The sequence below is a fragment of the Rhodamnia argentea genome, chromosome 2, assembly GCF_020921035.1.
Source record: "Rhodamnia argentea isolate NSW1041297 chromosome 2, ASM2092103v1, whole genome shotgun sequence".
NCBI classification, from domain to species: Eukaryota; Viridiplantae; Streptophyta; class Magnoliopsida; order Myrtales; family Myrtaceae; genus Rhodamnia; species Rhodamnia argentea.
In genome coordinates this window covers 16224018-16251937 of record NC_063151.1, presented here as the reverse complement: position 1 = coordinate 16251937, position 27920 = coordinate 16224018, and the positions used below count along the sequence as shown (strand labels likewise).

The 27920-nt window shown below is 39.4% G+C and overlaps 1 pseudogene; it reads left to right on the top strand.

Moving 5' to 3' along the window:
- The window catches only part of LOC125313648, a 52328-nt pseudogene extending 26564 nt beyond the window's left edge, over window positions 1-25764 (top strand).
- Window positions 25765-27920: the final 2156 nt, after the last annotated feature.

The following is a 27920-nucleotide window of genomic DNA, read 5'->3' as shown; positions in this document are numbered from 1 at the left end:
AGCTCTAGAAGGACTTAGGCATATGAGTGTGAAGAAGTAAACAACGTGCAACATCCAACAAATGATGGTTTGTACTTTCAGCAACTCCACTTTGTTGAGTAGTGTGAGCACAAGAGCTCCGATGTAAAATACCATGAGCTCAAGAAAGGGAGTGAAAGTACAAGAAAAAAAATATTTATGAGCATTGTCTATACACAAACACTTAACAAAATAATTATACGGAGTATGGACATCATTATAAAGTCGGGAAAAGAATGAAAAACTTCAAGTACAATCTTTTATTAAATATAACCAAGTTGTACAAGTACAATCATCAATGAAAATGACCGACTCTCGACTAGGACCCTACACATCAGAGTGAACTAACTTGATTGGTTGGGAAGCATGACTCGAAAGACGAGGGGAAAAAGACACACGATGGTGTTTACCCAACTAATAGATTTCACAATAAAACCGAAAACCTGAACTAGACATAAAAGGAAAACATTGGAGTATGCTTTCTGATGGGTGACCAAGGCAACGATGTAATCGATAAGAATCATCCACAGCTTTATTCTGAATTGTTGTAGCAATAGCAATAATCTCAAGGTCCAAGATGTACAATTCACCAACCTTACACCCAAAACCTATGCGGCGTCCAGCCTTCCGATCCTAAAGAACACATGAAGACGAAGAAAAGATAATATCGCAGTGAAGACCACAAGTAATAGAACCGACGGATAATAGATTGTAAGGAAAGTGTGGAATATGATAAACAAATGGTAAGGAGACAGAGGAACTCAATGATACACAATTTGCACTAGTTAGTTTAGATCGAGAACCATCTGCTAAGATAATCTCAAGGTCCAGGATGTACAATTCACCAACCTTACACCCAAAACCTATGCGGTGTTCAGCCTTCCGATCCTGAAGAACATATGAAGATGAAGAAAAGATAATATCGCAGTGAAGACCACAAGTAATAGAACTAATAGATAATAGATTGTAAGGAAAGTGTGGAATATGATAAACAAATGGTAAGGAGACAGAGGAACTCAATGATACACAATTTGCACTAGTTAGTTTGGATCGAGAACCATATGCTAAAATAACTAACATAGAAGGAACATATGAGGTGGATGTGAGAAGACAAGAATCACTAGTAGTATGATGAGTGACACCTGAATCAATAATCCAAGGATGAGGAGCAGTTGTACTGGATAGTAAACAGGTAGGATCATTATACCGTGCTAAAGTAGCAGTAGGACTAGAGACAACACCACTCGCACCCTGTCATGCTCTAACCAGCTCATCATATTCTGCATGAGTCAAGTTCAATGTAGCCTGTCTAGAAGAGGATCCAGGTAAAAGAGTCATAGGCTCGAGATCAATAGAGGCATGTAGGCCCCGTAGCTCGGGGTGGAGGTCATAACAATAATATATAGTATGCCAAAAAAGTTGGCAATGAGTACAAAAGCGGTTCCCTCAACCACCACCTCGAACTCCTCTAGAAGCATTATTACTAACACCATGAATAACACCTCGGCTTTGAAAACCATGACCACGATCACAGCAAGAACTATCACAATTCCATTATCCATGACCATTAATACGACCACGAGTCCCTTCATCTCCACGAGCTACCATAGTACTATTATCCGACATTGCTGAAGTCTTGGGATTAAAAGTGTAACGAGTAGACCGAGACTACGCTTCTTCAATGGAAGGGAGAGTGCTTTGAGAGATAATTTGTTGTTGCGGGACATTGTGATCTGGACCAAGACCTCGGAGAAAGAGTATGGTATGTCATGTCCATTTTGCGTTGTTGCATCCGAGTAACCATGGTAGCCGATGGGAAATAAGACTTGAGATGCTGATACAAAGACGCAAAATGAGCATAATATTTTGCTAACCTAGCATCATCAATTTTGGCTTCAAATAAAGGCTCTCACATATTACAAACTCGACTCATATTATCCTGTCCAAAATATAGTAAAGCACACTTTGTCCATACTTGACGAGCTGTCGCACAATCCATGAAAAGATGGCGAACGGATTCAATCTTACTTCCTTGTAACAAAGAATGCAAAGTAGCATCAACAAACTTCCATTCTTCTAGATTGCCCGAATCTTCGGGGGGTCTTCTTCAAGTTATCTAGACTAACGATTACCATAAATAAAGGTCGAAAGGGCCATTGACCAAGAAGGACAATTAGTACCATCCAACTTGACCAAGGTATTGTGTAAACCTATCATACTATGATAGGGACCAAAAGATCCCGAACTCGAAGGAGCACTAGGGGTAACCACCCCCGAAACAATAGACGGAGAACCTAATGAATCAATAGATATCTCCACAAACCACTAATCAAAAGGAAAATTCACATCAAAGTATCACTAAGAACATTACTCGCGTGTAATCAAATACCATACATACCACCTACCATTGAAAACAGCAAATTCAACTTCACAAATTACTTTCGAACCTTCAATAACCAAGCATCTCACTCTAAATTTCGAAAGGGCATGGGTTCAAATTCCACTCTCCAAATTCACACCACACTAATTCAACAACTCCAATTCAGCCACACCAAACTCAAAATACTATTCGCACAATTTAAAACACCATTCAGCCCTTCGTAATATCGGATAACAGCATTAATAGCAACTTACTACCATACTCCTAAAATAACCTACATAATCGTACATAATAATTGAGCCTTAGAAATCGACTACCATTCACGAAGAACTGCCACTGGATGATGTTGATTTCTAGGCTCTTCGGGCTAGATAACCTTTGACGGCACCAAAGCTTAGCTTGTTAGCCAAGGGAATAATAGATCCGGGGTCATCGGGACTTGGGTGACTTCAAGCGGCGCCGAATCTAGGGTTGCTAGTCCCGGGCGACGTCAGGCGACGCTAGCCAAGTTCGTCGGGCCTAGGCGATGCCCGTCCGAGGTTACCCGGCTTGGGCGACTCCCGGCTAAGGTCCGATTTGGAGTCGCTTGGTCTAGGCGACCCGAGATCTAGGCTCGCCGACGAGATTTATAGTGCGGCGGCGGTCGAACGTGATGGTTTGTGGTTATTGATAATGAGTGTTAATTCTAGGGTTTAGGTTATAATTTTGGACTCCGATACCATGTTATCGATACAAGAGCAATTGTTTTATTTTTGAGATCAAAAGTAGTACTTACATATTTTTTTATCAATAACATGGTATTATAGCCCAATTTTTTATCAATAACATGGTATCAGAGCCCAAAATTAAAACCTAAACCCTAGTATTAACACTCACATCGACAACCACCAATCATCCGTAACCAACCACTATATATCTCATTGGCGACTCAAGATTGGCGTTAACTAGGCTCCGGTGACCTCACCCAGGTCCCGGTGATATCCCGATGACCTCACCCAGCGCCGACCAGGTCCCGGTGACCTCGTCCAGTGTTGCCCAAGTCTCGACGACCTTAGCCAGCTCCTAGCGACCTCGTCCAGCTCCCGGCAACCTCTCGGCGACCTCTTCTAGGTCTCAATGACCTCAGCTAGCGTCGCCTAAACCAAGCAACTTTAACCCAGGGTCCCGCACTACCCACCGGTGTTACTAAAAGTCATCTAGGTCACAAAACCTAGAAATTAGTGTTGTTGAACATGATTTGCTCGCCTTAGACCTCTCCATGTATTGATTCCTCACGAATGGTTGTACTTCAGGAGAGTTTTTAAGGCTTGCTGTTGTGTGGGTTGAATGAATAGTGTGTTTATTGGGTTTATTGAATTTAGTGATTTGTGGAAGTGAATCTTAGTGATCTATGGAAGTAAGTTACATTTTCTTTTTTTGGCTTTTTAGTGATATATTGATGAATCTTAGTGTTAGAAGTGGGAATGAATTGAATTTGATGATGTTTTTGGCTGAATTGGTGATTAGTGGGAATGAATTTGGTGTGGTTGCTGAGATCGTTGAATATGGTGCTGATTTTGGTGTTCTGTGGTGTTGGAAGTGTGAATGTTGTATCCGAATTTGAAGTGATATTTGTGCATACTTGAAGAAGTGATATAGTAAGCGGTGTGTTTTACTTGATTGCATATGAGTTAAGTTCCTAGTGTGTAGTGGTTTGTGGTGATGTCTACTGGTTCATTAAGTTCTCCATTTATTGCTTTGGGGTCGTTCCGTGCTAGTGCTTCTTCGAGTTCAAGATCTTTTGGTCCATATTATAGTATGACAGGTTTACACAATACCTTGGTCAAGTTGGATAGTACCAATTATCCTTCTTGGACAATGGCTCTTTCAACCTTTATTTATTCCAATCGCCAGCCTAGATGGCTTGAAGAAAAACCAAATGAAGATTCAGCTTGTTTAGAAGAATTGAAGTTGTTGATGCTACTTTGCGTACACTTTTATGGGCAAGTATAGCTGAATGTATTTGCTATCTTTTCATGGATTGTGCGATAGCCCATGAGGTATAGATAAAATGTGCTTTATTGTATTCCGGATAGAATAATATGAGTTGATTTTATGATATGTAGGAGGCTTTATTTGACGCCAAAATTAGCGATGCTGGGTTGGCGTAATATTTTGCTTGTTTTACGTCTTTGTATCAACGCCTTAAGTCTTATTTCTCACCTACTGCGACGTTTACTCGGATGCAGTAACAAGAAGCAGATATGATGATTATGCTTTGTCTACGTGGTCTTGGTCCATATCACAGTGCCCTTCGACAATAGATTACTTCTTAGTACACTCTTCCTTCCATAGAAGAAGTCTATTCTCAAGCTTCTCACTACACTTCCAATCCCAAGACTTCAACAATGTCAAACAATAATACTATGGTGGCTCGTGGAGGTCAAAGGACTCATGGTCATACTAATGGTTGTGGACATTGAAATTCTAACAATTCTTACCATGGTCATGATCATGGTTTTCGAGGCTGATGTGTCACTCATGGTGTCGATAATAATACTTCTAGAGGAGGCCGTAGAAACCATTTTTGTACTCATTGTCGGCTTTCTAGGTATACTATTAATTATTGTTACGATCTCTATCTTGAGCGGCGGGGTTTACATGCTTATATTGATACTGAACCTTGGAGTCTTTCACCTGGACCCTCCTCCGGACAGGGTATGGTAAACTTGACATAGTGCGAGTAGTGTTGTATTTGGTCGTATTGTGAGGACCCCGCTCCCGAATCCCACTACTCTGATACCACCTTACGTGACTCCGGCCTCTCGACCCCATTGCTCCGATACCATGTTGTCGGGATCTGGCCCCTCGATCCTCCCGCTCTAATACCAACTCGGTTGAGGGGTTGTCCTTACTCGCTCAATTACGCATTCTATTTTAATATTATAGTATATAATAGTATAGAGGTGCATGCGAAAGATTGAAATAAAACTAGTTCAAGTGCATGTAAAAATAACCAGGTAGGCATGACGCCTAAAGGGTTACGGCCTTATTCATAGGGTTCTTCAACTTGTAACAAGCGTGCACATAAATTATATTCACATATGTACATGCGGTCAAATAGCTAATTAATTACAATAGCCATTTTTCCTTTAACTGCACTTAATTCAAAAAGACAAAGTCTCTATCCAATACTCCCACTTTTTTTCCCTTCGACCATTTTTGCTCATTATTGCTATCTTTGCCGACTAACTAATTTGAAAATGGTTAGAACAACAAGGGTGAGCCAAAGCTCAACAAGTGACTCCTGTACCATAACCACTAATCTTTTCAATTGTTGTTCGTTGGGGTGCTTTATGTTGGTTCGAAAATGGGTATGAATCGAGAGAGTTTTGTGTGCATGGAAGGGAGAATGCTTGCATACGAATGATCCATCTCTTGTGTAGCGACTTTGGATTTTAGGTAATTGAGATATGTGAATAGATTGTTTGGATTGCAACTAATTTGTGTGGAATTGAATTTGGGGCCCACGAATGGGTGTTTTAACCGTGAGCTTAAGGTGGAAAAAGGGTTCAATTACCTCATTTGTTCTGCTTATTTGGTCTTGCTCGCCCAAGTACATTGATGTGGTTCCAAAGGATCTGAAATTTTGGACGAAGTACTTGAGTCGTTGTCGATAGGAACGTGAGATAAGGATTGAGCCAAGACGGCGGTTGGCGGTGGGCCTTGAGGGAGTGATTGGTGAAGTTTGGTAGTTCGAATGTCGATTCCAAAGGGGTACCGACTAACCGTGACCTTTAGGTGGGTGCTTTTGATATCCGTTGGTGGTGCATGTTGTTTTGTCTAATCCTCGTTTGTCATTTGGCTAGAGGTTTTGCTTGCTGAGCTTCGCCTCCATTTTCAAATTAGATAGTTGGCAAAGATGGCAACAAGGGGCAAAGATGATCGAAGGGCATAGAAGTGGGAGTTTCGGATAGCGAATTTGTATTTTTGATGAATTGTGGTTGAAGGCAAAATGGCGATTGTAATTAATTAGCTATTTGACTACATGTACTTATGTGAACATAATTGATGTGTACCCCTGCTACAAGTTGAGGAACCCTCTGAATAAAGCCTTAACCCTTTAGGCATCGTGCCCACCCGGGTGTTTTTACATGCACTTATAGTATTTTTATTTCAATCTTCCGCACCTTTGTACTATTATATAGTATAATATTAAAATAGAACATGTAACTAAGCGAGTAAGGACGACCCCTTAGCCGAGTTGGTATCGGAGCAGGAGGATCGAGGGGCCGGAGCCTTACAATGCGGTATTACAACAGGTGGGGTCGAGAGGTTGGGGCCTTACACCTACTACTACTTTGGTATAGCACAATGATTCTACTTGTCTGTTTTAGTACTGACAAATAATATGACATGTGATTCTTATATTTTTACATCCACCTTGTCTGTTCCTTCTATGTCATTCACTTTAGCATGTGGTTCTCAATTCAAGGTAATTGGTACATGGTGTGTATCATTGAGTTCCTCTGTCTCCTTACCTTCTATTTTCCATAATCCACGATTCCTTTACAATTTATTATATGTCAGTTCTATTACTCGTATTCTTAATTGTGATATTATCTTTTCTTCATCTTCGTATATTCTTCAAGATCGAAAGATTGGATGCCGAATAGGTGGTGGGCGTGAGGTTGGTGGATTGTACATCCTGGACCCCGATATTATTGATGCTACTACAACAGTTCAGAATAAAGCCCTGGATGATCCATATCAATTACATTGTCGCCTTGGTCACCCATTAGTAGGCGTACTCAGACGTTTTCCTTTTATGTTTAGTTCGGGTTTTCGGTTTAATTGTGAAATTTGTCGGTTGGATAAACATCATCCTGTCTTTTTCCCCTCGTGTTTTGTGTCATGCTTCCCAATCATCCGAGTTAGTTCACTTTGATGTGGGGTCTTAGTTGAGGGTCTTCATTTGGTCTTCGTTGTTTTATCACCTTTATTGATGATTATACTCATACAACTTGGTTATATTTAATAAAAGATCGAACTGAAGTTTTTCATTCTTTTTGCCGGTTTTATAACAAAGTTCGTACTCATAATGATTATTTTGCTAATTGTTTGCATATAAACAATGCTCATGAATACTTCGCTTCTTTTGCCTTCATTCCATTTTTTGAATCTCATGATATTTTACATCAGAATATTGTGCTCACACTCTGCAACAAAATGGAGTTGCTAAATGCACATTTGTTATTCACACTCATATGCTTAAGTCCTTCCGAAGCTATGCTCTTCTTATAGCATGTCACCTTATTAATTGTCTTCCAGCTTCTATGTTGAAAGGAGCTATTCCTTATGCTATTCTTCATTCCGATCGTCCTTCGTGGTCTGTTCATTCTCAAATTTTTGGATGTGTTTGTTTTGTTCATTCTTTATCTCCTGGATTGGACAAATTATCACCTTGTGATGAAAAATGTATATTCGTGGGTTACTCCTTTACTCAAAAAGAGTATGTCTATCATAATCCAACTCATCGTCGGGAGTATATTTCTATTGATGTGACTTTCTTTAAGGATCAAGCATTTTTTGGCGATGATCATCCTCAAGCACCATTAACCATGGATATACTACCATCCTCCCACCTATGTCTCAATTGGAGCCACCGATTGTTACTTGTAATGATGCTTCACCGAATCTAGGATCACCAGCATCAACTTCTCTTCAGGTTATACATGTGGTTCTCGCTATATTTAGGGTTGTATATCTCTACCAGCGAGCATTCCACCACCATCTCCAGTCCATGCTTCTGATCCTCTTCCACCATCACTTGTCAATTCTCCTATTGCTCAGCATACAAGGTATCGGTATCCTCTTTCTCATTTTGTATCTTATCATAACTTAATCCCTCAGAGGTCCGCCTTTGTGTCATCCCTTGCATCTGCATCTGTGCTGAGTAGTGTGCAGGAGGCTTTGGTCCATCCAGGTTGGAGGAGGACGAGACGACTGCATTACATCATAATAAGACTTAGGAGCTGGTTCCATTGCCGGTTAATAAATAATTAGGGGTTGTCGCTGGGTAATTGTTGTTAACAGCAATCTAAATGGTTCAGTTGAGCGCTTAAAAGCACGTCTTGTGCCAAAAGGAAATATGGTATTGACTATGATGAGACTTTTCTCTTGTAACCAAAATTCTTTCTATTCGTATTGTTATTTCCGTGGCTGCATGGTCTCAGTGGACTCTTTACCAGCTTCATGTCAAAAATGCATTTTTTTCATGGTGATCTTCACGAGGAAGTATACATGGAGGAACCACCCGGGTTTGTTGCTAAGGGAGAAAAGGTGTGAGGGTTGCGAAAAAATCTTTATGCACTTAAGCAATCTTATTGTGCTTGGTTTGGCCGCTTCAGGAATGCAGTTATCACTTTTGGTATGCATCGGTGCGGTGTGGATCACTCAGTACTTAGTATGTCATGTTCAAAAGGATGTATTATTCTTGTTGTCTATGTTGATGATATCATTGTTACAGCAAGTGGTGTTGAAGGTATACAATGACTCAAATAGTTTCTACATAAGGATTTTAACAATAAAGTCTTAGGTCGTCTTCAATATTTTCTTAGCATCGAAATTGCCTATGCCAATGTTAGTATTGCTCTCTCCCAGCAAAAGTATACTCTTGACATTCTTAAGGAGGTTGGCTTACCTAGTACTAAGCCTAGTGACACACCTATAGACCCCGAAGTGAGGCTTAATAATGAACACGGAGAACTTCTTCATGATCTAGAGGAGTATCGCCAGTTAGTAGGTAAGTTAAATATCTTACCCTTACTTGTTCAGATATTTCATTTGTTAGTTGGCTTACAATGAAGTTGCCTATGCCAATATCAGTATTGCTCTCTCGTAGCGAAAGTATACTCTTGACATTCTTAAGGAGGTTGGCTTACATGGTGCTAAGCTTGGTGATACATTTATAGACCTTGGAGTGAGGCTTGATAATGAACACGGAGAACTTCTTCATGATCTAGAGAAGTATTGCCGGTTAGTAGGCAAGTTAAATATCTTGCCCTTACTCGTTCAAATATTTCATTTTTAGTGTGATGAGTCAATGTATGAGCTCTCCTTGTACTACCCATTGGCAAGCCATTCTACGAATAGTTCGGTATTTGAAAGAAGCTCCAGATCAAGGACTTGTGTTCCCTAATCGAGGTCATCTTTATATAGCTAGTTATTCTTATGTTGAGTCTTTGGAGGTGACCGGATATTCTAATGCAGAATGGGCTGGTTGCCTTATAGATTGCCGGTCTACTTTGGGATATTGTGTCTTCCTTGGTGGTTATCTTGTATCATGGAAAAGTAAAAAGCAGTCTATTATTTTTCAATCTAGTATAGAGACCAAGTATCGTGCAACGGCTAATGTTATAGGTGAACTTCAATGGGTTTGTATATTGTTAGTTGAGATTGGACTACCTATGACTAGATCATCTACTCTATGTTGTGATAATCAGTCTGCTATTCATATTTCTAGCAATCCAGCGTTTCACGAGCAAACAAAGCCTATAGAGGTGGATTGTCATTTTGTTTGGGAAAAGGTGAACTGCAGAGACATATGGTTGGCACACACACGTTCTGAAGAGCAACTAGCAGACATTTTCACAAAGACTCTTCGACGTGGACGAGTTTCATGTCTTTGTCATAAATTATGCCTTTTTGATATGTACGCTCCAACTTAAGAGGGAGTGTTGGGTTTATTACTTGAGAATATTAGCAAGTTGGGGTTATATGTATAATTGTACTAGGTTTAACCATAAGCTTATAAGTACTATTTTTAATATCAGAAATAAAACAATTACTCTTTTATCGTTAACACTTATTATTTTATTGTTATAGAGAACATTACACATAAATAGAGTCTAGGACAGCTATGCTAATAAATGAAATAAAAGTAGAAAAGGAAAAAATTTCCCACTTCCTTATCTTGAGAATTCAAAAAATAAAGGACATAAAATAAATGAAATAAAAAATATCATATCCCAAGATTTTCTCCCGATTTCCCGAGATCTTGTCCCGATTCTTTGACACCCCCCTCAAGTTGGTGCGTAAATATGTATCATGCCGAACTTACTGATGAGAGACTCTAAGTTAGGTCCGAACAGTCTCTTCATAAGAATGTCAACTATTTGTTGCGTTGTGGGTGTCACGACCCTCTTGAGTTGGGTGTCCAATTGAATCAAGAGTTAATGGTTCGTCGTCATCCATACTTACGATGGTGTGGATTTCATAAGCGAGCCTCTCCCAAGGCCCATTACTCAAATCACGATGGCGAGGTCATATTTATGAAAACGAGGGTTGATCCCTTTCGCAGTGGAGGATCGGACCCAAGGTCATGACATGTGCGTAATGTGCAAGCCAACGGAGTCCGAACCAATACTTTTTTGAAGGGTATGATAGGAAACCTTATCGAGCGGGTGGGAGAATCTATTCGATTCTACGAGAATCAGAGAAAAGGGTTCGGGAATTTGATTACGTCGAGATTGTCATTGACGCCCTTATAGTATCTAAGTTGAGTGATTTCATAAACTAAGGATTCATGCAAATGCATCGGGAGGTAAGGTAGGTTCTAACGATTTAAGGGTATCATGCAAATGGAAATTTTCTACCCTATTAGTCACAATCAATAAAGGAAGTGCGTAGATCAAGGAATCAATAATATGCGGACAAACACATCAAATCATCAATTAATTGGTCATGTGACATGCCTAATATCGCCCTAAAGGCTTAGAGAATGACCCTTTTAAGTTCGGGGATAATTCGAGAAAAATTTAGGACCAAGTGTTCGGAGGGGTAAAATGGTCATTTTTAAATGTTCGAGGACCCAAAAATTACAAAATTGGGTTGGGCCAGTTGAATGTGGTCATTTCCCATTTTTTGTGATTTTTTTGAATTTTCCTTTCTTTTTTTTTTTTTGAAATTTTTTATGAATTTTCCCCCTTTTTTAGGATTTTTATGAATTTCCGATCTTTTATTATTTTTGGAATTTTTATTAAAAAAGAATTATTCGAACCTGGGTCAACTTGGCCTACGCCTCTTAGGCGCCGATCTAGACCATATAGGTCCCAGGTTGGCACAAAACGACGTAGCCTTGGTGTTTTTAATTTGAATTTTTGAAAATTTTCAATTGTTTGTTCTCTTTTTTAATTTTCCCTCCCAATTTTTATCCTACGACTCAAATAGTGACACGTGGCTAACCCACGGCCCCGCAATCTAACATTTGAAACCTGCGGGCACCGTTTGAATTGCACAGCTAATCCACAACCGTTCGATTGGAAAACATTTTTATTTGTGAAAAATCAATTTTTATAGCCGAAAAAAGTTATTTTTATTTTTCAAAAATTTCATATTGAAACGTGGAAAAAAGCCACCATACGATCTGGATTCTTTTTTTTTATAATCAAAAATTTTTGTTTTAATTTTCACAAAATGATTTTTATTATCAAAAATCTCGGATCTCGACACGTGGCATGATATCCATCGTTGGATCGAGTTTTCATATTATTATCGACTTACCACACGGATCACTGACGTGGACGCCACGTGGCTTGCCACGTGACACAATGTCGGTGTTACCCGGTCAACAAGTGTTGAATCGATCAACTTGAGCTGAAGAAGACAACTGGAGGCCCTAGTTTTACGGCCAAAACCGCCGAAGGCTCACCTGGGACACCAAACCAATGTAAAAATCTATAAATCTACCTCCGAAAAACAACCTAAAAGCCACCTAACCTAGCACCGGCCAAACTTATCGCCGGCGGCAAATCCAAACAAGCCATTTCTACGCTAAACAAGCCATTTAATCCATCGATCATTGTCGCAAGAGAATCGGGAAACTTACCCGACCATCGCCCGGTCTCGAAAGCATTGCGAGCTGCCTAGCTCGCTTGCGACGGGTCCGGGAGTTCGGGAAGTCGACTCGGTGTTTATGCAACAAATGTTGAGGAAAATCTCTAGATGGTTTTGAAATTGACAAAACAATCCAAGTACTCTTGTGTTTTGAGATAATGCCGTGATTTACTTGTTTTGCGGATTATCCTTTGGTACGGGGATGTCGCGACCCTCCCTCTTCGATGCGGGCGAAGTGTTTGAGTGAAGGTTAACGAGCCGCGCTTCCGACTCAGCTGGCGGTGGATCTTCGGCGCGCGAGTCCCTTCCGAGGACTCATTACTCGAATCACGATGTGAAAAAAGATTTTTAGAAATATCGGGGTCGACCTTAGTGTGGTCGGGTGATATGTGCATAGTGTACATGCATATGGAGTCGCCACCGATCAATTCTTGGAGGGTATGATCGGGAACCCTACCGAGCGACCGGGAGAAACCGTTCGCTTCTACGAGAACTAGAGATTTGGGTCCGGGGACTTGGTTACGCCGAGATTTAAATCGACACCCTTTCGGTTACCGAAATTGAGTGATTTTCTAACCTAAAAATTCATGCAGACGAAATTTTGGGTGAGGTAGGTTCTAACAATCTAAGGTATCATGCAGACGGGAATTTTCTACCCTAACAATCACAATCAGAAATTTAATGCGCAATCAAGATAATCTCAATCAATCCAATCAATCAATCAAGACATGACACATCTAATATGGCCCTACCGGCCCACGTAAAGATCAAATAGGGTGTCGGGATGGTTTGGAAAAATTTGGTGCGGATGGCCCGGAAGGGGTAAAATGGTCATTTTGGGGTTCGGGACCCAAAAATCACAAAATAGGGTCGGCCCAGTTGAATGTGACCATTTCCCATTTTTTGTGATTTTTTTTAGAATTTTTGAAATTTTTCTAATTTTTTTGGATTTTCCATTTATTTTCTAAATGTCGGGAATTTTTCGAATCGATGTGGATCGACCCTCGGAACTTCAAAATCTCTTGATCCAGACTATAAGAGTCCCGAATCGACCTAAACTTTTTTTAAAAATTTTTTGGAAAAATTTGGGAATTTTTATGGATTTTCTATGAATTTCTTGAAATTTTTTGGATTTTTTAGAAATTTTTATGTATTTTTTATTTATTTTTTTATTAATATTCCGGACCGGGTCAACCCGATCAACGACTAGTCAACCCGGTCCAGACCCGCTCGTGACCCGCTCAACTCGAAAACGACACCGTGTATTATTTGATATTTTTTTTTCTAAAACCAATTTCCTAATATCTTAATATTCGAATATATATAAAAAGAATGGACGGTTGAGATCAATCCTTAAATCGATCTCAGCTGTCGGCCCTCTACTAAACAAAACGACGCCTCATCATACGTTTGAATGAACGGCCACGATTGAAACTTAAATCTAATCTGGGCCGTCGACTCGCCTAGGCTAAAACGACGCCGCATCCATTAAGTGCGCGAACGGCCACGAGCTAACCTAGACTCGATCCGAGCCGTCAATTCTATTAAACCTAAAACGACGACGCATTACTTAGACAAAACGGCACCGTCTTTGCATTTTCTATTTTTTAACTAATAAACTAATTATCGAAAATACTAAAATCGGATCAGACGGCCCTAAATCAAGTTGAGCTATTTATCCGAGTCGTTGAATCTGATCTGACTCGGCTCGCTCGCGCCAACGGCCGAGCCGAGTCAGCGACACCATGAACCAATCAACACACGACACCTAGGCCTTTGACCCTTTGATCGAGCCACGTCAACTCGTCTTCAACCTCGCGCCGGCGAGCGGACCAACGGCCGAGGTTTCTCCGGCGAGATCTAACGGTGAGATCTCACCGGAATGACACGAGACCAACGCCGTTCGACTCGCCTCGACATCTAGATTAACATATCTAAAAATCACACGATTTCATCCGCCAAATCACCATGAATCGAACTTGCACAGACCTAAGCTATAGACAATCGATCGAGCGACAGAGAGCATTCCAACTCAATTCCTTCACACAGAAGCATCACAGGGTGTTGAGAAGACTTACCTCGAGCTCGCAATGGCTAGAAAAACCTGGCCGAAGTCCGACTAGACCGAAGTATGTTGAAGGTTTGACTCGGAGTAATCAGGCGGAATCGATGCAGAAACAGGATGCGATCATAGTCGGTGAGGTTCGAGAAGCAAAAGGCACACGCTAATTTCAATGATTAAGCTCGAGAACTTGAGATGCCATGATTACACAGTAGCAAGATTGGAAGTTCGACTCACCGATTTAGGCAATCTCGAGCTGATTGGTTGGTGCGATCGCTTCTCCTCAGCTCAGGCAAGCTTCCAGTGGTGGTCCGATGTCCCGATTTCGCCTGGATTGGCCGGGACAAAGTTGTAGAATCTCGGTCTACAACTTTGGCTATAGCGTCACACCAGAGCCTCTCTCTCTACTTTTCTCTCTTTCTCTCTCTATTCTGTTGCTGAGCGAGCACAATGAGCCTCTCTCTTTTTATTCGCGAAGCTTCTCGTTCCTTTTATACTCACTTTGAAAATTGGTGCGCACGGGAGCTTGAGTCGGTGACGACCCACACGTGCTAATCACGTGATTTTTGGTCGCCCGAGGTCGGACGGCGATGACTATCACGGTGAACTCCGTTTGGTTCTCCGTCAATCGCGAATTGAGCTTGAACTTGTGCATTCTATGAAGGTTGACTTTTTCGAACCGCCGAGACTTTGACCGTCGATTCCAACCACCTTCGGCAATCATTGTCCTCAAAGTTGAACTCAATCGACGCGTAATTACCTAAGGAACAAAACACCCAAGTCAATTGATCCGACTATCGCCGAATGCCCAATCAATTTGCTCGTCAAAATCCATCCAAGTACTGTTCATTCGCGCAGACGTTTTGAGGAGGAAGATGACACTGTTTGGACCGGTCCGACCGGCGATCAGACCCGTCGAAACCGGTTCAGACTTAGAATTTTCAAAATCAATCAAAATTGGTGGGGAATTTTTGCAATTAAACTTCAAAATTGAACTTAGGGGCTTGAATTATATATAGAAATGTGTTTTTGCCCAAAAGTTCTTATCAATTTCTGCAAAAGCCCCAAATTTTTCTAAAATCCCAAATTGAGGAAAACTTCAATTGGACGCCTAATTGATCAAATTGGACCAAGACACCCCTGCCAATCGATTTGGAATGTATGAAAACCTAGGGGAACAGTCCAATTTTGCCACGAAAGTCCCTCAATTAAAAATAATTTCAGAAATTTGAAAGCCTAGGGACTAAATTGCAAAAAAAATTAGGAGTTCTTGCCCAATTCGTGCAATTCGTGCAATTGGGGGTGCAATTGATCAAATTGAAGCTAGATAGGACTGTAATTGAATGTCTAGAATCAAAATGTGCAAAAATTGCAAATAAAAAGACTCAATTTGTATTTTTTGTGCGAATTCAACTCTCGGCATTGTGAAGAAACACCCAAAATTGAACTCGATTTTTTATTTTTCCTGAGGTCAATAAGAAGAGGGAATTAAAATAAAAATATTGGACATTTTTTTGTATTTTTGTGACCTCAAGAAGTATTTTTTTTTTTAAATTTTCTAGTATTTTTCTATTTTCCAAAAATATTAAAAAATGTGAAAAATATGAAAAATTATTTTTTGTTCAAAATTGGTTCCTTATGCTTGTCCAAGGCTACCAAACTTGATTTTTCAATTTTTTGATTTTTTGTGAATTTTTGGTGAATTTTAGAAAATAAAACTAAGGAAAACTTGATTAAAAATCAAGTGTCAACAAGGGATGCACGGGATTGAATCTGGCAAAAGGATTTGGCTCAAATGTTGTTTCTGAGAGTCTCGGGCGCTGGTTTGAGCTCGGACGATAAGCGGGAATAGCTCAGACGTTGGAATGACTCTCAAGCTCTAAGAGAAGTACTTCACGAGCAAGAATCAGAACTTCAAGAGGAATACAAATTGAGCTTAATTGATGCATATCAACAGACGCCATCAAGCTAGATCATTCTTGAAGATTCTCGGTGACAGAGATCAATCGGTGATACAGAACCAAGGAGACAAACAAAGACTTTCCAAATGGAAAAAACCATCTATGGAAACCCGGGATCATAATTATATGGGCGATTTAATCCAAGCGGGGAAGAATTTCCTTTGGCGATCCCTAACGGCTAAGAGATTTTCTTTTGGTAATCATCTCATCCAAAAGGGTAGATTTGGAGAGATCTTTTTTGGATGACTTGCAGCGGCTAGATTGGAGGCGGAAAAGTACAAAAGACATATCGAAGACGAAGGGAAAAGAGAGATCGGCGTTAAGAGGGAAAAGTGTTCATAATTTTTAGATAGAGTGAACATCATTTCCAATACACTTATTGATCCATCCATTGTAATTGTAAGGAGGTGTACACACAAGTGTTGAGCGCTAGGTGTGAAGTCCCGCGTGTCAAGGAGATCACCGATCCGTAACCTCCGAGCAACTTATTAGTGGAATCCGGCCGATTGGCCATCGCCCAAAGAAGTGGACGTAGACTTAACCAAAGTCAAACCACTATAAACCCTCTGTGCAGTTTTCCTTATCTTGTGATAGTTAAACCGCACACGAACAACGCGCATTGATCACATTACATATCCTGCATCAATTGAATTAATTGCTTGTTACGATACACTCTGTCTCCATCATATGAGATCTCTGTTTTACGCCGTGTGATCTAAATTCCGCAATAAATTCTTAAAATCACACTCTATCACCTATTCACCCCCCTCTAGGTGAAATCACTAGCCACCAACAACAAAAACATAAGTGAAATAGGGATATGGGATCAGTGAAGCATGATGAGTAATCTAGACTAAAAATTATCAAGAACGATGCTCTAGATCTTGAGTTGCCATTAAAATCGAGCTCGAAGCTCGTTTTCGGTACTCACGGTTTTTGGGAATGTGGAGCTTAGCCGTTGGGTTCCAAACATTCGTCTTGACTTCACAAAACCTATCGACCAACTTTGAAACTTCGAGGAAGCCTTGTTCGTGCTGGCAGAGCTTGGAAAACTTCGGGTTGAAACTTCTTCAATGGGGGTTTTTGGAGCTCTCTCTCTCTCTCTCTCTCTCTCTCTCTAGTTAGAATCTATTCCGAGCTAGAATGATCGTCCTCCCATTGTCAAAACGTGTTGGATCTCATATACCCAAGCCAAAAAATTTCTTGCACGGGAGAGGCTAACCGACTCGAGACTCACATACCCGATGCCCAATTTGCGTGCCATTATGCACGTAGGCATTGGGCAAAGTTCGGCTGCCCGAGCAGAGCTCCGAAGTGCTTGAAAAGGGCATGAAATGGTTCAGCTAGTTTGGCCTTTGTTCTACGTTCGTGAAACGCTACTACGAGGAAGAATGGGTCCAGTCGGATCATGGGTCGGATCTCGCCGACCCGACTACTCCGACTCCCAAAATTTTCTCAAATTGACCTACAAAATTCACAATTTCTCAAATCAAACCTCACAATTAGATTCTATGACACATATTTCAACTAAAAATGTGTTTTTTGTGAAAAATATGCTAGAAATTGTGTGAAACCCCCAAAATTTAGGTTTGACCCAAAAATGAATTTTAAACAATTCAAACCATAATGGCCTAATCATCCTAAACCACCCCTATCAATCAATTTAGGAGGTCCAAAACTATAGAATAGTGGTCTTGGTTTGCTATGGTGATCGTCCATAATTTAATTAATTGCATTTTATTTCAAATCCAGGGACTAAATTGAAAACATTTTATGCATTTGAGTCCTTTTCGTGCAATTGAGAAATTTTCTTGAACCCGTGGACTAAGATGAAATGCAGGGTATTAAAATCTAATGTCATGATTGTAAAAGTGCAAAAATTGCAAACAAAATGACTCAAAAAGTAATTTTTGGGCCAATTCAAGATTATGCTCAATGAAGAGACATGGGGTCCTTAATTGAATTTTTGAAATTCTAAAAGGTCAAAATGAAAATTAAATTAAATTAAAAATATTGACTATTTTTTTATATTTTGGGACCTCAAATGCTATTGTTTTTATTTTCCAAGTATTTTTATATTTTCAAAAAATATTAAAAAATGCGAAAAATAACGAAAATTACTTTTTGTTCAAAAATGGTTCCTTAGTCTTGGCCAAGATTCCCAAAGTTGATTTTGTAAATTTTCACTTTTTATGAATTTTCTGAAATTAAACTAATCAAAAATCATGTGTCAACAGTGGGCACAAATGGCACATAAATAGCTCCAGCATCAATCTTCTCCATGATAAAGTGTTTATTGATCTCAACATGCCTAGCTCTATCATGTCGAACTGGATTATGTGCAATGTTGATTTCAGCCTTGTTGTCTTAGTATAGAGCTCAATAGGCATTTTCACTAACACTCAAAGTTCTTCTAGTACTCATGTTAGTCATAGCATCTCACAAACTCCATGAGCCATTGCTCGGTACTTTGTTTCCACGCTGCTTCGTGCCACCACATTCTGTTTCTTACTTCACCATGAACCAAGTTCCCCTAGACATATATACAATATCTTGAAATCGACCTTTCTATCAGCAATTGACCCTACCTTATCTGCATTTGTGTATGCTTCAATTTCATGTTAAGTAGACTTTTTGAATAGCAAACCTTTTCCAAGTGTGCTATTTAGGTATCTCTGGGTCCTATACGCAGCCTCAAGATGTCTTTCACAAGGAGAATGCATAAATTGTCTTACCATACTCACAGCAAAGGCAATATCTGGCCGAGTATGTGGTAAATAGATCAGTTTCCTTGCGAGCTTATAGAATCTTGATGTATCAATGGAAACCTCATCTTTGTCATCTCCAAGTTTTCGATTTGGATCTATTAGAGTTTTTGTCGGTCTACAACCACTCATTTTAGTCTCCTTCAAAAGATCCATAACATATTTCCTTTGTGAAACCGCAATCCCCTTTTTTGATCAAGTTACCTCCAAGGAAATACCTTAGAGTTTCGAAATCCTTGATCTCAAATTCAACCTGTTCATCTCGGCAATATCATTCCCGATAAGAATGATGTCGTCCACAAACACTATCAGAATTGCAACCTTCGCATCACAAGAATGCTTTACAAACATGGTATGATCAGCTTGTCTTTGAACATACCTTTGTTTCTTCACATACTAAGTGAAGAACTCAAACTAGGCCCTCGGTAGACTATTTCAGTCCATATATTAATTTCTTCAATTTACAAACCTTTGATCCAAACATTCTATCAAAGCCCGAGGGGGAATCCATGTATATTTCTTCCTCTAAATCTCCATTCAGAAATGTATTCTTCACATCTAGTTGCTATAGAGGCCAATCAAGGTTGGCTACAAGTGATAGAAGCACTCTGACAATGTTTAGTTTTGCAACTAGAGCGAAGGTCTCAAAGTAATCGATGCCATAAGTCTAGGTGAATCCTTTGGCAACCAACTAAGCTTTATACCTTTCAAGGGACCCGTCAGCTCTATGCTTAGTTGCGAAGACCCACTTGCATCCAATAGTAGGCTTTCCCTTGGGTAGATCCACCATATCCTACGTTCCATTTTTTTTTTCCCTAAAGCCTTCATCTCCTTAATAATTGTTTCCTTCCACTTATGAACTTGTAGAGCATCCCGCACAGTTTTGGGAATCTCCATACAAGACAAGGTTGAGGTAAATACACGAAAATTGGGTGAGAGGTTTTCATAAGTCACATGATGAGACATAGGATGTTTGGTGCAAAACCTAACTCCTTTTCGAATAGCAATAGGTATGTAAAGTTCATCAGTAGACTAATTTTTTTTTACTATGATCAGTTAGGATAGATTGAGTTGGAACATTACCTAATGATTGTATGGAGTTCTGATCATGCGCGGGTTTGGACTCACAGCACCTTAAGGGAGCAAAAGACCCATTTCTTTGAGTTTTGTTTCTTTTCATACAGACTTGAGCATAGGATGGGAGCTCAGTATTCTTGGTACTATGATGGTATTGTGCGAATCTGCACTTTCTTTTCCTCCTAAAGATGAGCTCCAAAAAAAGGTGCTAATTCAAAAAGGGTGACATCCATGGTGACAAACATTTTTTTTGGAAATCGAGTTAAAACATTTATATTGTTTTTGGTTAGGTGCATAACCAACAAACACACATCTTTTGCTCTAGGATCAAGTTTGCCTCGATTTCTATCATGCATGTGGACAAAGGAGGTACAACCAAATAGTTTTAACGGTAAGGTTACAACAAGTCTAGAGGCTGGATAGGTCTTATGAAGGGACTCTCACGGGTGTTTGAAACTTTAACAATCTGCAAGGCATTCTATATGTGGATGTAAGAAGAGCTTCACCCCATAGGTATGTAAAAACTTTATTTGTGAAGAGTATAGCTCTAGTTACTTCTAAAAGGTACTTATTCTTCCTCTCTGCCAACCATTTTATTGAGAGGTGTCGGGAGAAGAACTTTGATGTACAATTCCCTTTTAAAAGAAAAGTTGTCCCAAATTTTTATTGAAATATTATTTCCCATTGACACTCCTAAAAATTTGGATTTGCACTTGAAATTGTGCTTGTATCATGGTGTAAAAATTTTTGAAAACAGACTCTTCCTCAGATTTCTCTTTTAACAAGTACACTCAACTCACCCTCATATGACCATCAATAAATGTAACAAATCATTTCTTTCCCGAGGGCATAGGAATTCTAGATGGACCCCGAACATCGCTATGAATTAATAAGAATGGTCTCAACAACTTGTTGGTTTGAGAGGGAAAATTAGTTCGATGATTTTTGGCTAATTCACAAAATTCACACCGAAATGAAGATGGACTTTTATTTAAAAAATAACTTAGGAAACAAGAACTTCTGTTAGAAAATCCAACCCAAAAGCTTAAGCTAATAGATGGCGGGAGACCACATGAATATAAAGAACATTCAGGACCCGTTGTTAAGCAATTTGGGACATACTTCAACAACTTCAAATATTGAAAATTCGGAAGACCGAGCCTATAATGCCATAACAAAATATCATCATCTTTACAAATAGTAACAGATTCGAAATAGTTGTCCTAAACTTGTCTATTTGAGCTTGTTGCATCTTCAAAGAAATAGAGTCCTCCACTCTCTTTAGCACACCAATCATCCTCCTCGAGGTCAAGTCCTGAAACTCACAATGAGATGAGAAAAAAATAGCTCGACACTTTTGATCAGAGGTTGTTTTACAAATGGACATAAAGTTACCAAATAGCTTTAGGACATGAAGAACATTATGAAGCGTAAGAGCAGGTAAGAGCTTGATGGATCCTAGTCCAGCTATAGTCAAAAGAGAACAATCTGCAATTATGATCTTTTTATTTCCAGCACACTGATTATAGGCAGAAAAGAGTTTTGAATAGCCTATCATATGATCGGTTGCTCCTAAATCAAGAATCCTTCGAGTATTTTGGTGTGAATTTTCTATGAGGAAAGTAGCGGAAAAATGATTACCTTAATAGGCTAACGAACAAGAAGGATTTAAGAAGGCTATAGAGGTTGAAGGAGTTTGTACAGGTGCTCCAACTGTTCCTTTGTGCATGGAACTGAATTTAACTTAATTTGCTCTTCCTCATTTGTTGCTTGGAACGCATAACCATCACTCTTGCTCCTTCTCTTCCAGCCTTCTTTTTTCCAATTTTGTGGTTTCCCATGAATTTTCCAGCACGTTTATTTGGTACGCCATGGTTTCTTGCAATGTTCACACCATGGTTTCTTCCTCCTCGCTTCTTCATAATCAAGCCCCCAAGCTACAAGTGCAAAATTCTCGAATATAGAGTTCACATTTTTTTTTTGAATCACGTAGCATGATTTGCCTCTGAGATTTCTCCCTTCTAACTTCGGAGAAAACCTCGAGGATGGATGGCAGAGGTTTTTGACCAAGGTTTATGCCTCTCACGTCATCAAAGCTTCGATTAAGGCTTGCTAGAAACATGCATATTCTAATGCTCTTCTCTCTTTATTTGTCTCTTGCAATCAGCTAGACTTTCCCATGTGTCATCATAGCATTGATCTAATTCTTACCACAAGGTCACCATTTCATTGTAGTAATTAGTGACCTTATGATCTCCCTGCCTTGATTGCCATAACTTTGTCTTCAATTCAAAAATCCGGGAAGAGTTCTCCAAATCAGAATATGTTTCTCTCACAACGTCCCATGCATCTTTAACGGTCGGAAGGAATAGGTGTGGTTTTCCAATTGTTGGCTCCATAGAATTGGTCAGCCAGGCAATCACTAAGCAGTTCTCCGATCTCCAAGCCTTCCATTTCGAATCGCTTTTTGTTGGTTCCTTCACCTCGCCTGTCAAGTGGCTAAGCTTCCCTCTTCCATCGATTGCTAGTTTCACCGATTGAGCCCACTCCAAATAATTTTGGCCATTCAATATGTGAACTATTAATAGTAGGTTGGAGTGCGGGGAGAATCACTCTCCACTACTACTCGATTGTCCAGAGAGATCAATTGAATTTCTCTCTAGCATGACACCCGAATCGGCGTCCCTATGGGCTATGATCATCGCCATTTTCACCATAGTAGGAGTTGGATTCAAAACCTCCGCTTTGATACTATGTTGATTTCAAAGAACAAAAGTAGTTTCTTCTATTTCTTATTATTTTATTGTTACAGAGAATATTACACATAAATAGAGTCTAGGACAGCTATGCCATAGAAAGGAAATAAAAGCACAAGGAAAAGATTTCCTACTTCCTAATCTTGACGATTCAAAAATAAAGGAAATAAAATAAATGAAAATAAAAAATATCATATCCCAAAATTTTCTCCTAACTTCCCGAGATCTTCTCCCGATTCTTCGATAATTTGCAATCATCATATGTATATGTAAAGTAAAAATACTATCCCAATGGTGTAAATGTTAAAACTTAGGGTCAATCTATAAAATTTCATATCCACCTAATAAATCTAGTTGCAAACTGACAGGCTCGTTTCAAATCCACATTTTGACGGATTCAGCAGCTTTGTGCCTTGAATTAAATTGAAATTGGCTAACGCGGTTTGCCTAATCACTATTTTTATATGCTAATTGCTGGTCTTTGGCTGATTGGCTTTTTGAAGCACTCTGAGATGCTCGTCCTTAAAGAGATGCCTGAGTTCATAGTCAGATGATGTTGAGAATTGTCACAAAGGAAAACAATTTTCTATCCACATGATGATATTATAGTTCTGTTCCTGGCATAGTTTTTGACAAATTTTTTTGGTTGAATTGCAGTTGCTAGCAACTTACTGAACGCATTTCTCAATCCAATTTTGATATTTCTTTTTTATCTTGCCATTGGTGGTGCTGCAGCAGCAACATTGATTTCCGAATATGTCAATACTGTGGTAAATTTAACATAATCATAGCTATTTGCAGAGTATTGAGATTTCTCGATACCCTGATTTGCTGTAACTTCTTTGTCCTCTAAATGGATTTGAGTTTTTTTGGCTTGTATATAATAGTTATTTGATAGCTTTAATCCTGATATGGAAGCTGAATGATTGAAGTACTACAGATCTCTCTAAATTTTGATGGGAGAAAAATTATCCAATATCTGAAATCAGGTGTGACTCTTATTAGAAAACTGTTTTATTTTAGTTCTATTTTCCAACTTCATCATCTGTTGCATCTATATGGTGAAGCAATTATTTGAACCAATTAAAGGAAAATGTAGAATTTAATTTCTCAATGGCTAGAAGTTTACGTTGTCCTAATTTTCTTCTGCCAAGTTACTCTAGAAAGAACCTTAAGTGAGGCACAAAATCAGAAAATCCACTTTTTAATACATTTTGTAGTCAATGACAAGACTGAGGTTCAAAATGGAGATTGAATTTTTAGGCCGTTATGAGTAAATGCGGGTTGTTGTAAAAGCCAGTTTCTTCTAAAGTGAGGCTTGTTGCACCTTCAGGGGGCCTTCTTATTGGCAGAACCTTAGCGGTTCTCGTTACAATGACTTGGCAACATCAATGGCCACTAGGAGGGGCCCTATACCTATGGCTGGTTATCAGATCTGCGCGCAAGTATGGTTGACTTTATCTTTGCTCACCGATGCTCTAGCAATTGCTGGCCAGGTAACTAATCAGCTCTTTCTGTCCTATATCACGTCATAGATTAGATCAGCAAAATCGACGAACAAGCCATTTTTAAGAGTTCTCCCTCGTGAAAGAATTGCCTTTCTACTCGTTTGTCTTGGCAGTCATGGATCAAGTGTTAGAAACAGCTTCTCTTCCATGCATGATAAATCTGCATTTAGACCATCCTTACACATCCTGCAATCTAGGACGCTTACACCATTACCTCCTTATACTTTAAGATGGGCTCTACTATGCGGTTTTGGATTTCGGATATGCTGCCTATTCCATGGTGACTCTTCACTCACGCTACATTTAGTCAAAGCTACAAAGATTCAACATTTCTGACCTCCTCCATTGCTGCACTAAATATGTCTTTGTTGGAGTAGTTTCTTCCGCTTTCTTGTTAATGAGTGGGCAGATGAATTCGGGCAGCAGGTTGCTGAAGGGAGTTTGGGTGACAATGTTGCTGAAGATTGGGAAAATGGGTATAGTGAGTAAGTCAATTATGTTGTATATGAAAGTAGGGAGGAAATTTGATCAATTTCTTAAGCTTCCTTATGGGAAAGGTTGATAATTGAAATTAACAACTAGGTATATGTACATGCTAAAGATACTTTTCCTAGCATAATTGTTCATCCTTAGCAGTACATCTTTCAAAAGTACTTGGAGTTGCAGTGTTTCCTAAATGCAATACCTTGAGAAGGGAAAATTGCCTTTTGAAGTTGGATCAAAATGCAAATTTGATTTATACATGTGCTTGTTGAAGTTACGCGTCGAAAGGAGAACAGTGTCTCTGTCAGTTATTATTTTCTCCATTTCTTTCTTAAATATTATGGTGGTCTCACCATGTGGTCACTTGGCACCATCTTCTGGAAAGCCAAGTGAAATGTTCATCAGATAGTACTGCTGTACCACTGTTGAACTTGGGACAGAGGGGAAAAAGTATTGCCACTATAGCTTGAGAAATACCTGTAAAGAAAGAGTTTGGATTCCTGCATGTCATGACAGCTAGTGAACACTCTGAAATTTGAGCCTTCTCTCATTTGTTTTTCTTGTTCAGTATATCCTCGAAGAGATTTTGACAAACACATTATTGTGACTTGACTTTCCACCTGCCCTTTCCTTTGAGATTTTGCTTTCATGTCTGAAATCCGAAGTTCCTTTTGTTTCCGGTTCTCAGTAATGAATTTAAAGTTTCTCAGATACTAGCATGGAATCAACCATGTCTGTCACTACACTCCTTAAATAATTCAAATGTTATTGTAACATAATTATCTATCTTCAGAGTTCATCCTTTTACATTTATGTCGTATCTTTCAGGTTCTGGAATGAGCAAAAGAAGCAGTCAGATGGTTCAAGGGGAGTTCTGAGTTTTCTCAGATATGAATCCATATGTTGGGCACCCTAATCCCTCAAAAGAAGGCCAAGACCTCTTCCCCAGAGGGCTTCTGAGTGAAGCAATTCTTGCTTTAGAGTCTGAAGTTCTCAAAAATCCTGATAATGCTGAAGGTTCACATTACTTGGCATAGCACATGTAGAGAATGATGATGATCAACAGGTTATTCAACTTACCGTATCTTAAAGTCAGTAAGTGTGTTCTTATGCTTAGGATTTTTAGATACTGACCTCGTCATCAGACCATTTGTTCTATCATTACTACTTTGATATAGAGGAATTTGTTGTACAAATTGCTCTGAATTTGAAGGAAAAAGGAAAATGATGAGTGTCTCTGATGTTTCTTGAAAATTTTGTAAATATACCTGACATGAGTTGACACATACGTAGTTGCATATTGGATAGGGGCATCTTATTGATCTTTATCATGCTGAATGATTTTCCACCTCTTCCACGCAACTAACAATGTTGACAGTCTACCTTTTTCATTACAGGAAGGGCTTACCTGGTAAGATTTTTTCTTCTTTTGATGATTCGAAACTAATTTTTTTTCTTTAGGAAGATAATAACTACATATTGTTGCATTTTCACTTTAGGGTTTTTGAAGCATGCTAGGGATTTTGCTGGATGTGAGTTATAACTGTGAATCACTTTTGTGTGGTGGGGGTTCCATTCTTGGATCGAAATGCATGTGTTGGCATTGCCTTGGCACCCCATAGTGAATTTCTCTATACTTATTTAAAGAAATGTTTCATGAGATCAGTTGTCTTGGGCCCAGCTTGTTACAAAACACTTCCATCTTGTGCCGGTTAAGGATCTGGTGAACAGGTTAGCAAACTAACTGTTAAAACACTTTAATATAACTCACTTTAATTAGTCTATATTGAAGCTTTGCTCTCACAAAATTGAAGTCAACCTCGATATGCTAAGTATTCTCATGAAACATGACATTCATTCTCTTAGCCAGGGAATTTGTAGATTTCCTTTATGGGTCTTGTGGGACATAGTAATGGCACATCACCCTTATTCTCTGAATAACCTAAAACTTACTCTCGATGATTCACTTAGTATGGAAATTGTCAAGACCCATGTACGGATGAATTGTCAAGGCAGACGAAGTAGTTTTAGAGTTGGGAAAGAGGCAGATTGCTATTCCTGTCCGGTACGATACAGCAAACATCATGGACCAAGTGTTATTGATGTTTGGGTGATGCAACTATTATTACTGCATATGCGTGTGTGCCTATACACAATGACCTTGGAGCCTGAAATAAGGGTCTAGTAACCAGTGCAGAGAAATTGGTCACCTTGGTGAATTTTTTGAGAAAAAGTTTGCTGGTGAGGATCAAATTAGGAAAAAAATGAGTAAAATATCTTAAGTGGATGTTATGCACCTCCCTGTATGTGAGATGGAGGTCATTCTTTCATGGGCTAGTAAGTGCTGCTTTGAAATTATCTGGAGAAGTTACCTCAGTGTAAGAAAAGAGAACAAGGTGCCGCTTGATGTTGATTTTGTTGAGGGTTGTTGTTCCATTAAATTTGCTCTTGGAGCATGTACGAGCTCCTCCTTGATTCTTCAATCAAATTCATTGAAAGCTTCAACTGCAGAGTGACTCATAGTTGAGGGCCCCTGTGGAAGTCAGTAAGCAATTTTGAGGTGGACTCAGAAGTCAGAAGTTAATGTTATTAAAATCCGTGATAACCGGAGAGCCTCAGGATATCTGTCACTACGCTCGAGGAGCTGATCCATGCCTTTGTTTTTCTGGTTGTCCCCGGTCATTTAAATTATAGTTGGGACCTAAGATTCCAAGATATCTGTGGACTTTACTTTGTATATAGTGAAGAAGTATGTCTCCAATCTTCCTTATCTAAGGCCATTGTGTATCTCGTTCTATCTGATGTAGAGTGCTCTTATCTTAAGTCATGTCGAACAGCTAAAGTAAATAAACAGCTCCGGGGGGAGTTCAAGTGTTGTCCTGCAATTAAGTTGGTTAAGATTTTCAGTATTGTAAGAAAGCATTAGTCGTGGAATATTAAGGCTGTCTACGTTGACTTGAATTTTCTTCAACTTGCAAGTTTCATGCTATTTTTGACTGACAGATGGCTGTCTTCTGAAAAAATGTGGATCCAG